This window comes from Lathamus discolor, chromosome 12, assembly GCF_037157495.1.
Source record: "Lathamus discolor isolate bLatDis1 chromosome 12, bLatDis1.hap1, whole genome shotgun sequence".
Taxonomy (NCBI): Eukaryota; Metazoa; Chordata; class Aves; order Psittaciformes; family Psittacidae; genus Lathamus; species Lathamus discolor.
Window position 1 is genome coordinate 544,248 of NC_088895.1, and position 8,722 is coordinate 552,969.

The 8,722-nt window shown below is 49.7% G+C and overlaps 1 long non-coding RNA gene across 1 annotated transcript; it reads left to right on the top strand.

Moving 5' to 3' along the window:
* The first annotated feature begins 356 nt into the window (after positions 1-356).
* On the top strand, positions 357-1,799 carry LOC136021081 (uncharacterized). Its single transcript, XR_010615667.1, has 3 exons — positions 357-473; positions 717-1,101; positions 1,646-1,799. It is a non-coding gene; the product is annotated as an uncharacterized LOC136021081 (long non-coding RNA).
* Positions 1,800-8,722: the final 6,923 nt, after the last annotated feature.

Consider the following 8,722-nt stretch of genomic DNA (forward strand, 5'->3'; position numbering starts at 1 on the left):
GAAATGCCCCCTTTGTTGTACTTCCAGAGCAGGACAGCTCCAGCCTCCTGAAAGGCAGGAAAGAGCAGATGAGGGGAGCAAGCCAGCTGCATGTCACATTACAGAGAGGAGGATATGCCTCCTGCATCATGCTCCCAGGGAGCCGCAGGAAAAAATGGCTTGTGATCTGCCCTGTTCCCCTTGGATAATCTGCCCATCATCACCCTAAACACTCGCACCTGCATATTGACAGCTGCAACAAATACCAGATCTGTGCTGTTTGCCAGCAGGAATCACAGCAGGGACTGAGGTGATGGGTAAGGAAGAGCACTGAAAAGCCTGCTGATTTGTCCCAGGGGTGTTTGTGCATAGGAAGCTTCATGCACTGGGTGCAATTTGCATCTCTGTCTGCAATGTGCTTGGGTCGTGATGCTTCTCATGGCAGGAGGTGGTGCCTTCTTTCTCCTCTTGTGGGCTTCCCCAGCCAGGATGGGGTAAGGATTTTCTCCTTGACTTCTAGTAGCTGGGACATGGCCACAGCTTCGGTGTGGGAGAGGGTGAGGTGCACCTGCCAAATGGGAACACTCTGGCCTGCAAGTAACACAGGATACTCCAGGGTTGTTACTGTTCACAGAACCATGGGATTGAAGGATGTTGTGAAGGGTGCCGGATGTTTGAGGAATAAACTCTAAAGTCCCATAAACTTCATGCATTTCTACATCTGCCCCCTCACACAGGCTGAAGCTGATATGTGCCAGGAGCAGGATTATATGGCTGGGCTTGTCCAGCCCTCTGTGGATGGAGTACAGCACGCAGCGGGGGGCAGTGAGAGCAGTCTGCAGCAGCCCGTAGGATGTGCATTGCTCATAAAAATGATGTTAAAACTCTCTAGACAGCAAACTCCTCACCAGGATGCAGCCTGTGAGCCTGCTGGGAAGGCTGCTCCGGCTGAGATGGTCATGCCCATGTTCCTCCCTGGCTTGCTCTTTTCGATGCCTGTAACATTCAAGAGGTGTTCAGAGAAGCCAGGGTGTGGATGGCAGAGCCCCCACTCTGACCAGGGCACATCCGAGTTGTAGACACATTCCTGTGAATCTTCTGCATCGTAAAAAGAGCAGACAGGTAAATGAGATTACCCTGAGGGCATTTTGCAGAGCCCTAATGGGGAGCTGAGTGGCAGGAGCCATCCCTGCCAGCCCATCAGTGAGAGGTGAACTGGAGTGAACTGTTTCCAAACACCTCCTGGGCAGGCAGAGGGATCGAGGTCACCTGGACTTTTGGGAGCCCGAAGGGACGTGGTTCCTCCTCCCCATTGCCACTGTGCTTCTCTGTGGAGCTCTGATCCCACTGTTATGTGCAGCCACTCGGCCAAGACCAACAGCATGTACAGTTGATGGATGGGACTTGAGGTTGCAGGTGCAATTCTGTAGTGATCTCTCCTTCCAGCCCATCTCTATCTCTATCTCTATATATCTCTAGATGTCCTCTTGGGCTGAGATTTCTTGCCCTCAGTTTTCTCCTAACAGAGAGTGTTGAAAAGCTCTGCAAACCCCCCTGTCCAGCAGGTTTTGGCTTTGTAACAATGAACAAATGCACAGTTTCTGGTTTGTTTTGAAGAAGATTGCAGCCTTCTGTTGTGATGTGTAATTTAAACCCTCCATTTCAGGACTTTCAGTCTGCCCTGCACGTAGCTTCAAACGGGTCATGAACCACTGCCACGTCTGAAGAAAATCATGCCATAAATAACACAATCTTTAAGCATGGGACTGAGCATGCTCTTGCAGCGCACTTTGCCTTGTTATGCTTCTTTCTCATCGTTATTGCAGCTCTTCTTGTGGGTTAGCAGCTTAACAATAGAGCCATGAGGGTAAAGGATTTTTGAGACAGCTCTGCTTAGCCAGAAATGATAACAGCCCTTCCAGGGGCAGTTTCTTCAGCAGAATGGTTGAAAGGTTTGCCTGGCAATTCCTTAACACCATGTCCCATCACACTGATGGGTGAAGAGTAACTCAGGGTCTGGGTCAGGGCTGCACACATTGTTCTTGTTACAGCTGAACCCAGGCACATCCCAGGTGGAGGCTCAGAAGCAGCACAATTGACCCCTGCTCAAGCGTAGCCCCATGCGGTATGGCTGTAGAGCAAGTCTGTGCTCATTCTCCCTGGGCACAGCATGCACTGGGAGCTGCAGAGTGAGGCACTTAGATTTAGGAAAAGCCAGAACCAAGGCTGTGCAGGGAACACGGGATACTGGGCTGCTCCACGGCCCAGCAAGGCTGTGGGTCGTGACTGAGCTCCACCCAGGAGACACTGATACAGTGGGTTTGCATTGATCCTCATTCTTCCTTAACTGGCAGCTGAAATCTCCCCTTTACTGCTGTCTTCAACCTGTCCCCACATGAAGTCTGAGAACAATGACCCTCTGTGGGGCCAGACTGCATCATTCCATCTTCCCTGTGGGACCTCACAGACCCCTCCAGGGCAGGGCTGGGGCTCTTTAGGCAGGAGGAGCTTCCTTCAATAGAGAATAACCAAAACAGTGGAGAATCACAGGATCATAAACTCATGGAATGGTTTGGGCTGAAGGGACCTTAGAGCTCACCCAGTTCCAACACCCTGCCATGAGCAGGGACACCTTCCACTGGAGCAGGTTGCTCCAAGCTACATCCAACCTGGCCTTACAGGAGAGTGAAGAGCCTGGAAAAGCCAGCCCAGAGCACCCCCAGCCCAGCTCTGCATGGGTGAGAAAGGGGTTTTAGCTGAGCTGGGTGAGGACTTGGCTTCATGGCACATCTGAATACCTGAAATCTGCACTCTGGTCACTGCCCAGTGGGTCTGGCATCACCCACAGGCTTTGCTGTTTGTCATTTGTTTCACAGTATCATTTACCTTCCTGCAGTTTCACAACATGCGGGCAAACTCACATGTGGAATTAACACCTCCAGCACCAAGCTGCTGCCTGTGTGTGGAACATGAGGTGCGTTAATATGGGAGCTGACACTGAGTGATAAGCTTGAGGTGGAGATTGAATTAGGAAAGAAAAACCAATCTGCTTTCACTGTGGTTGTGCAAAACCCAGAGGAGCAGCAGCCATGAGCTGCAGGTCAGCCCTCCCTGAGCATCCTGATGTAACATCTCATTCCGGACCTCACTGCCAGCCCTGATGTTCAGTACCAGTGACCTGAGCACTGCTCTAGGCTTCTGCACAGGCTGAAGCGCTGTGTTGAGCAGCATCACGCAGCTCAGGTCCTGCAGCTTTATATCACAGACCCTGCTGTACTTCATTGAACATGCAGGGGCTCGTGTTTCTTGTGCCTCTGTTGCAGGCCAGGGCTGAGAAAACCAATCCCATGACAAGGATGCTCTGTGCAGCCTCCAGACAGCTGAGGAAGGGGCGTCTTGTCTGCAGAGACAAGAAAGGGTTTGAAATTAAACTGCAAACATAAAACTGCGCAGTGCTGTCATATCAGTGGTGTTTTATCTTTGTGTCAAACCCATTGCTATTGTGTAATATCCATCAATGAATACAAGTTTTAGATATATTTAAGCAACATTTCTGTTTCTGCTGTCATTTACTTGGGCATTAGGAAGTAACTTACTCCCTGTTTTCAATAGCAGTCTTGTTTTTTCTTGTGGGAGAGCTATCAATAGTTTGATATGTTTTTCTGTGGATCACACAGCATATCCGCTTCAGGATGGTGCAGTCAGAAACTAGCATGGAGAGGATAAACTTGATGTCATCTTGCACTGGCAAGCATGTGGATGTGAGCACCTCTCATAGTGCAAACTTCCTTTGCACTATGGAAAAGGAGAGATACAATGGAGCAGAAGGGGAAATGGGAAAAACCAGGTTGTGAGGACTTTAAAAGAGCGAACCCAAGTGGAGCAAGAATAAGGCTTAGCAACTGTAGCCCTTTGCTCCATTACAGAAGGACCTCATCTTGTTCCTCAGCCAGCATGGGGAAAATCCTGCCTGACCGATTTGGTCTACAGAACTGATGGACAAGGGTAAAGCAGTTGATGTCATCTACCTGGACTTGTGCAAAGCGTTTGACACTGTCCCACACGACATCCTTCTCTCTAAATTGGAGAGATATCAATTTGATGGATGGACCACTCGGTGGATAAAGAACTGGCTGGATGGCCGCACACAAAGAGTTGTGATCAATGGCTCGATGTCCGGCTGGAGACCAGTAACGAGTGGTGTCCCTTAGGGATCGGTGTTGGGACCAGTCTTGTTCAACATCTTCATCGCTGACATGGACAGTGGGATTGTGTGCGCCCTCAGCAAGTTTGCCGATGACACCAAGCTGTGTGGTCCGGTTGATACGCTGGAGGGAAGGGATGCCATCCAGAGGGACCTTGACACGCTTGTGAGGTGGGCTGATGCCAACCTTATGAAGTTTAACCATGACAAGTGCAGGGTCCTACACCTGGGTCGGAGCAATTCCAGGCACAGCTACAGATTGGGCAGAGAAGAGATTCAGAGCGGCCCTGCAGAGAAGGACTTGGGGGTGCTGGTCGATGAGAAAATGAACATGAGCCGGCTGCAGTGTGCGCTCGCAGCCCAGAAAGCCAACCGTATCCTGGGCTGCATCAAAAAGAGCATGACCAGCAGGTCGAAGGAGGTGATCCTGCCCCTCTGCTCTGCTCTTGTGAGACCTCACCTGGAGCATTGTGTGCAGTTCTGGTGTCCTCAGCATAAAAAGGACATGGAACTGTTGGAACAAGTCCAGAGGAGGCCACGAGGATGATCAGGGGACTGGAGCACCTCCCGTATGAAGACAGGCTGAGGAAGTTGGGGCTGTTCAGCCTGGAGAAGAGAAGGCTGCGTGGAGACCTCATAGCAGCCTTCCAGTACCTGAAGGGGGCCTCTAGGGATGCTGGGGAGGGACTCTTTGTCAGGGACTGTAGTGACAGGACAAGGGGTAACGGGTTAAAACTTAAACAGGGGAAGTTTAGATTGGATCTAAGGAGGAAATTCTTTCCTGTTAGGGTGGTGAGGCACTGGAATGGGTTGCCCAGGGAGGTTGTGAGTGCTCCATCCCTGGCGGTGTTCAAGGCCAGGTTGGACGAAGCCTTGGGTGGGATGGTTTAGTGTGAGGTGTCCCTGCCCATGGCAGGGGGGTTGGAACTGGATGATCTTGAGGTCCTTTCCAACTGTAACTATTCTATAATTCTATGATTCCTCGCACACATCCTAGGAAGAGCAGCTTTCCCAGTAGAGGTGTGAAAGGTTGGAGAAGCTGGATCCGACTTGGATGGCAGGTTCCTATTCACATGCTGCCTGCTTCACTCAGGATCTGTGCATGGAGGAACTTGGCAGCAAAGCACTTGTGGGGATTTGTATGGGACAGACACTTCCACTTCAGGCAGGTTTGCAGGGCCAGGTTCAGACCATGTCCGCAAGAAGGAATGTACCTGATGTGTTTTCGTGCTGTGTACACCTATGTGAGCTGTGTTTCTGCATCCTCACCTCTGCCAGCAGTGAATCTGCAAACCCTGTGATGTACACCTTGGCTGTAGAATGGCACAGTTTCCAGTGGGTGATCTGTCAAGAGGATGAACTCTGCTGAGTGCCTCAGAGGCTGCTGTATGTCAAATATTCCTCCTTGTCCTCCTGAAACAGCTTTGCTGTGGTCTGAGTTCAGGTGGGGTAGGAGAGACGGACACATTGGATCCTCAGGAGCTGCAGTTCACGCCTATTCATTAGCAGGATTCTTAACAGAATAGTGATGGTGTGTTTAGTACGGTTAGTGAGACATGCAGATACATTTGTTAGCTGCTTTACAGTAATGTCAGGCAGAGCACAGCCCATATTAAATGTTCCAGGGCTGATGTAAGGTGATGATAATTAAGCAATAATATGCAACCAGGGCTGTCAAGGGGTGAGAGCAGAGCAAGGCAGCTGCTGCCAGGAGCTGAGTCTGGGCAATGGAGAAGGATTTGTCTTTCTCATCAGCTTTTATTTCACTGACTTGAGCAGGATTGTTAATGATGAGGCAAAACCAGGCCTCGTATTTATACAGATACCAGCTCACCTCAGCTGCTGATCCATGCAAGAGAAACATGGAGACCATGAGGCAGACCTGTGGTCCCAGGGTTAGGATTTTAGCAAGGCCAGCTCTTTTCATCACACTCTTGTCTGATGAGAATTCCCTCCTTGTTTTGAGATCTGCCACCTCTGTCCAACACTCAGCATATTTACACATGGGCTTTACCAGTGTTGGCTAGAACTGGTTTTAATCCAAAGCTGTAAAGCCTGATTGTGCCTGGGCACTTTATCCTATCAGCCACATGTGTGCTGTCCTCTGCAAATGAGAACAGTCTTGTTGAGCAAGGGCTGCTTCCCATAAAACCATGCTGGCTGGACGTGATAATATTCCTAGCCTTCAATTCTTTCTTAATTAGATCCTGTATCAGCTTTGCTGTTTCTCTGCCAATGACCAACATCTCTGGAGACGGGTACCCTTCAAATGCAGCTGTGACACACTGATTTATACTAAGCAAACCCCTGCTTTCCTTCACTCACCCAGTGACATACTGAATCTGACCCTCTTTGTCCATTTTTGTTAGCATCCAAGGGTGTAACTGGTCTTATGTCATTGCTGGAGTGTGTAACCAGTGTTTCCTGAGAAGCTCTCTCTCTTGGATGATGGTCATTGCAGTTCTGATGCATGGACTGTGGAATCTGTTTCCCTTCTGGGATGCCAAAGGGAATTAGCCACACACTGTGTTCACCTCTTGATGGCTACTAAAATTAAAGTCCACTACAAAGCCATGGGAATCACAGATTCATTTTAGGGTTAGGGTTGAAAGAGACCTTAAAGATGGTCTAGTGCCTCTCTCCTTATCTTGCTCTCGAGTCCAGGTGTGTATCTGACTGCTTGTGGGGGACCATGGCACTGAATGCACTTCTCTGGGTCCAGCTCCTTCTTCTCTTAGATTCACTGTCCTTGAGAAACTGTACACATCCTCTTTCCAGATTCCCCATCTTCAAATCACCATAGGGTTTGTTATATTAGTGCAAGAGGAATTTTCTTTCCTTCCATTTAAATCTCCCAGACATCTGTGCTGCTTCTGCGGTCTCTCTCCATATTACAACAATTTATCCTTTGTCAAGCCTATCCTTGCAAGTACTTGGGAACTGCAGATGAGACTCGGGGTCACCCTAGTGCTGCTGCTGGAGGTTCTGATCCTGGTGCTGGGCTGGGGCTGATCAGATGAAGATGCTCCTCCTGGCACCGTAATTACGTTGTGAAGACAGTTGAAAGTTTCTGTTGTTAAATATTTCATGCTGGCGGAGGAATAAGACCCTGAATGTAAATCGTATGATGGATGTCTTGCTCACCTGTGGATGTGCTGAGAGCCTCCAGACACAGTGACCATGAATATTCATTCTGCTCCCACCAGGGCTTGTCTCCTTTGTGAGGCTGCCAGGAACTACACACTGGGAGCTCAGACAAGCAAGGAAAAGAGTGGGGCATTTAGAGAAACAGGAGATGTGCCTGTCTGATGGGGATGATGTGATAGTAATTGAGAGCACCTCGTTTCAGGTGTGTCAGGGCTGCTCACTGTGTCCTTGCAGCTCCATGTTCAGCCCACTATATGGGTCCATCTATAGTTGCTGCTTGGTCCTAGGGTAGCACCACCATTACCTGGTGCAGTGATGACATGTCCTTTGGGTTTTGCAGTGAGGGGAGAGATGCATACACTTAAGGCAGGGTTGGGCCTTCTGGTAGGTTCCTTGGCAAAGCCACAGGACAGTGACTTTGTTCCACAGCAGCTCCAGAGACTGGAGTTGGTTTGCTTCTAATGCCTGCATGGAAACAAAACCCTCGGGCTCTACTTGCATGCTTGGGACTAGAAGCTGTGTAGGTGTGAGCAGGAAGGACCCTGCCTCAGGTGATGGTTCAATAACATCTGCAGAGCCCAGGGAAAGGACACAGCTTTCTGCATTTTATCCGTGGTCCTGATTTTTGCCCTCTCTGCCATTACTCCTCCCTTCAGCCAGGGGAGATCCTCAGGGGCGTTCTTGTTGCAAAGGGGAGATGAGAAGGAGCTTTGCAGCCTGCCTGTTCATGGAACAGGCTCAGCAACTCCGGACACCAGGCTTACAGCGTGAGCCTGGTTGCTTCAATGAGGTAGAGATGAGTCATTCCCAGCTTTGGAAGCTGGGAGTGATACCCCCTCCTTCGAAGAGCCATTGCTATTGTTGGCAGCAACCCTGGGGGGAGCTCTCGTGGGACGAGTGTCTGCTGCTTCCTGTGCCATCAGCAGTGAGAATGGGACTAATTTTCCAAATTCAACATTTTGTACAAGTAAGAATTCCCTGGATCTCTGCTCGTTGGGATAAAAAAATCTCCAGAAAGCTTCAAAGAACCAACTCAGCTGATGATTTTCTTGGGTTTTCTTGTCTACAGTGACAGCGTTTCAAGGACAGTGCATGTTTCCCACCTCCAGTTATTCTTCTTCCAAAATCTTTTGGGTTTTTCACTGAGGAAAGGTTTTGATAGCGAAGGCTGAATCACCCTTCATTTATCACAGCCACCAGCCTGTTCTAGCCGGGATGCCAGCTTTGGCAGCTACTCTCGACTCCTACCATCACCACTGCTTTACAAGTGTGCATGCAGGTGAACGTGTATCTGGGATCGAAGAGACAATACCGTGCGACACAGCACAGCTGTACTGGTTTCTATGCAGCCATGCCCTTCACTGTTCTTGATCAATGCATTGAATCCCCTGG